Source organism: Halictus rubicundus, unplaced genomic scaffold (genome assembly GCF_050948215.1).
Source record: "Halictus rubicundus isolate RS-2024b unplaced genomic scaffold, iyHalRubi1_principal scaffold1015, whole genome shotgun sequence".
Taxonomy (NCBI): Eukaryota; Metazoa; Arthropoda; class Insecta; order Hymenoptera; family Halictidae; genus Halictus; species Halictus rubicundus.
The window spans coordinates 10,001-15,000 of record NW_027489556.1 but is presented as its reverse complement, the minus strand read 5'-3'; positions in this window follow the sequence as shown (position 1 = coordinate 15,000).

Below are 5,000 nucleotides of genomic sequence, written 5' to 3'. Positions count from 1 at the left end.
TGAAATATACTGTTCCTTTCAATATTTTTTTTTATTTTTTTTTCAAAGCACTACGCCGCTGGTACTTTGAAATATACTGCTCTTTTTATTATTTTTTTTTATTTTTTTTCAAAGCACTACGCCGCTGCTACTTTGACAATGCGTATGAATTTCAAAACAATACGCCGCTGGTACTTTGAAGTATACTGTTCCTTTTATTATTTTTTTTATTTTTTTTTTCAAAACACTACGCCGCTGGTACCCGTGAACCTGGTAGAACAGAATGTAGTACGATCGGGTGTCACTCGGATCGCTAATAACTCGGTAAACACGCTTCCTAGTCGTTTGTCATCGCGATACATGCTATCGTAGAGAAAAAAAAAGATAGGGACAGAAGGAATCTCGTCAATCCAACGCTGCGGTACGCATAGACCTTCGGGGATACACTAACTAACAATACGGAGCATCATTTCCAACCGCCGTTTACCCGTGCAATTTGTAGAACAGAATGTAGTACGGCCGGGTGTCACTCGGATCGCTAATAACTCGGTAAACACGCTTCCTAGTCGTTTGTCATCGCGATACATGCTATCGTAGAGAAAAAAAAAGATAGAGACAGAAGGAATCTCGTCAATCCAACGCTGCGGTACGCATAGACCTTCGGGGATACACTAACTAACAATACGGAGCATCATTTCCAACCGCCGTTTACCCGTGCAATTTGTAGAACAGAATGTAGTACGGCCGGGTGTCACTCGGATCGCTAATAACTCGGTAAACACGCTTCCTAGTCGTTTGTCAACGCGATACATGCTATCGTAGAGAAAAAAAAAGATAGAGACAGAGGGAACCTCGTCAATCCAACGCTGCGGTACGCATAGACCTTCGGGGATACACTAACTAACAATACGGAGCATCATTTCCAACCGCCGTTTACCCGTGCAATTTGTAGAACAGAATGTAGTACGGCCGGGTGTCACCCTACTCAAGTCCATTATTTGCTAATAACTCGATAAATAATAATTGTAGCGAGTTTGGTGTTATGATATATATTGTTAGAAACCGTCTATATTACAGTGATATCACGTCGAAAATCGTCTAGGACCGATAGGGAAAAAGTTTCCTCTTAGCGGTGGGACTTAGAAAAATTTTCGTCGAACGTCCGACGGAGTAGTACATCCGTCCATTATTTGCTAATAACTCGATAAATAATAATTGTAGCGAGTTTGGTGTTATGATATATATTGTTAGAAACCGTCTATATTACAGTGATATCACGTCGAAAATCGTCTAGGACCGATACGGAAAAAGTTTCCTCTTAGCGGTGGGACTTAGAAAAATTTCCAGAGTTTTGTCGACGGAGTAGCACATCCGTCCATTATTTGCTAATAACTCGATAAATAATAATTGTAGCGAGTTTGGTGTTATGATATATATTGTTAGAAACCGTCTATATTACAGTGATATCACGTCGAAAATCGTCTAGGACCGATACGGAAAAAGTTTCCTCTTAGCGGTGGGACTTAGAAAAATTTCCAGAGTTTTGTCGACGGAGTAGCACATCCGTCCATTATTTGCTAATAACTCGATAAATAATAATTGTAGCGAGTTTGGTGTTATGATATATATTGTTAGAAACCGTCTATATTACAGTGATATCACGTCGAAAATCGTCTAGGACCGATAGGGAAAAAGTTTCCTCTTAGCGGTGGGACTTAGAAAAATTTTCGTCGAACGTCCGACGGAGTAGTACATCCGTCCATTATTTGCTAATAACTCGATAAATAATAATTGTAGCGAGTTTGGTGTTATGATATATATTGTTAGAAACCGTCTATATTACAGTGATATCACGTCGAAAATCGTCTAGGACCGATACGGAAAAAGTTTCCTCTTAGCGGTGGGACTTAGAAAAATTTCCAGAGTTTTGTCGACGGAGTAGCACATCCGTCCATTATTTGCTAATAACTCGATAAATAATAATTGTAGCGAGTTTGGTGTTATGATATATATTGTTAGAAACCGTCTATATTACAGTGATATCACGTCGAAAATCGTCTAGGACCGATAGGGAAAAAGTTTCCTCTTAGCGGTGGGACTTAGAAAAATTTTCGTCGAACGTCCGACGGAGTAGTACATCCGTCCATTATTTGCTAATAACTCGATAAATAATAATTGTAGCGAGTTTGGTGTTATGATATATATTGTTAGAAACCGTCTATATTACAGTGATATCACGTCGAAAATCGTCTAGGACCGATACGGAAAAAGTTTCCTCTTAGCGGTGGGACTTAGAAAAATTTTCGTCGAACGTCCGACGGAGTAGTACATCCGTCCATTATTTGCTAATAACTCGATAAATAATAATTGTAGCGAGTTTGGTGTTATGATATATATTGTTAGAAACCGTCTATATTACAGTGATATCACGTCGAAAATCGTCTAGGACCGATAGGGAAAAAGTTTCCTCTTGGCGGTGGGACTTAGAAAAATTTCCAGAGTTTTGTCGACGGAGTAGCACATCCGTCCATTATTTGCTAATAACTCGATAAATAATAATTGTAGCGAGTTTGGTGTTATGATATATATTGTTAGAAACCGTCTATATTACAGTGATATCACGTCGAAAATCGTCTAGGACCGATAGGGAAAAAGTTTCCTCTTGGCGGTGGGACTTAGAAAAATTTTCGTCGAACGTCCGACGGAGTAGCACATCCGTCCATTATTTGCTAATAACTCGATAAATAATAATTGTAGCGAGTTTGGTGTTATGATATATATTGTTAGAAACCGTCTATATTACAGTGATATCACGTCGAAAATCGTCTAGGACCGATAGGGAAAAAGTTTCCTCTTGGCGGTGGGACTTGGAAAAATTTCCAGAGTTTTGTCGACGGAGTAGCACATCCGTCCATTATTTGCTAATAACTCGATAAATAATAATTGTAGCGAGTTTGGTGTTATGATATATATTGTTAGAAACCGTCTATATTACAGTGATATCACGTCGAAAATCGTCTAGGACCGATAGGGAAAAAGTTTCCTCTTGGCGGTGGGACTTAGAAAAATTTTCGTCGAACGTCCGACGGAGTAGCACATCCGTCCATTATTTGCTAATAACTCGATAAATAATAATTGTAGCGAGTTTGGTGTTATGATATATATTGTTAGAAACCGTCTATATTACAGTGATATCACGTCGAAAATCGTCTAGGACCGATAGGGAAAAAGTTTCCTCTTGGCGGTGGGACTTAGAAAAATTTCCAGAGTTTTGTCGACGGAGTAGCACATCCGTCCATTATTTGCTAATAACTCGATAAATAATAATTGTAGCGAGTTTGGTGTTATGATATATATTGTTAGAAACCGTCTATATTACAGTGATATCACGTCGAAAATCGTCTAGGACCGATAGGGAAAAAGTTTCCTCTTGGCGGTGGGACTTAGAAAAATTTCCAGAGTTTTGTCGACGGAGTAGCACATCCGTCCATTATTTGCTAATAACTCGATAAATAATAATTGTAGCGAGTTTGGTGTTATGATATATATTGTTAGAAACCGTCTATATTACAGTGATATCACGTCGAAAATCGTCTAGGACCGATAGGGAAAAAGTTTCCTCTTGGCGGTGGGACTTAGAAAAATTTTCGTCGAACGTCCGACGGAGTAGCACATCCGTCCATTATTTGCTAATAACTCGATAAATAATAATTGTAGCGAGTTTGGTGTTATGATATATATTGTTAGAAACCGTCTATATTACAGTGATATCACGTCGAAAATCGTCTAGGACCGATAGGGAAAAAGTTTCCTCTTGGCGGTGGGACTTAGAAAAATTTCCAGAGTTTTGTCGACGGAGTAGCACATCCGTCCATTATTTGCTAATAACTCGATAAATAATAATTGTAGCGAGTTTGGTGTTATGATATATATTGTTAGAAACCGTCTATATTACAGTGATATCACGTCGAAAATCGTCTAGGACCGATAGGGAAAAAGTTTCCTCTTGGCGGTGGGACTTAGAAAAATTTCCAGAGTTTTGTCGACGGAGTAGCACATCCGTCCATTATTTGCTAATAACTCGATAAATAATAATTGTAGCGAGTTTGGTGTTATGATACATATTGTTAGAAACCGTCTATATTACAGTGATATCACGTCGAAAATCGTCTAGGACCGATACGGAAAAAGTTTCCTCTTAGCGGTGGGACTTAGAAAAATTTCCAGAGTTTTGTCGACGGAGTAGCACATCCGTCCATTATTTGCTAATAACTCGATAAATAATAATTGTAGCGAGTTTGGTGTTATGACATATATTGTTAGAAACCGTCTATATTACAGTGATATCACGTCGAAAATCGTCTAGGACCGATACGGAAAAAGTTTCCTCTTAGCGGTGGGACTTAGAAAAATTTCCAGAGTTTTGTCGACGGAGTAGCACATCCGTCCATTATTTGCTAATAACTCGATAAATAATAATTGTAGCGAGTTTGGTGTTATGATATATATTGTTAGAAACCGTCTATATTACAGTGATATCACGTCGAAAATCGTCTAGGACCGATAGGGAAAAAGTTTCCTCTTGGCGGTGGGACTTAGAAAAATTTTCGTCGAACGTCCGACGGAGTAGCACATCCGTCCATTATTTGCTAATAACTCGATAAATAATAATTGTAGCGAGTTTGGTGTTATGATACATATTGTTAGAAACCGTCTATATTACAGTGATATCACGTCGAAAATCGTCTAGGACCGATACTTAAAAATTTTCCTCTTATTTGTGGGACTTAGAAAAATTTTCAAAGTTCGGTGAATTATGAAAAGTTGGTTATTTTGTGTAAAATAATATAGAAATGTTAAAATTTATTATATTTTGTGAAAAAAATTTTTATACTTTTTTCGCTCTAAGTTCCAACAGCCCCGCCGGGAGGTCTGTTGCCGCGGCGGTTTGCGGCCATAAGCGCGCGTGCTATTGACCGCGCGGCGCCGGCGTCCCGGCCGGCCGTTCGGTATCTATAAGA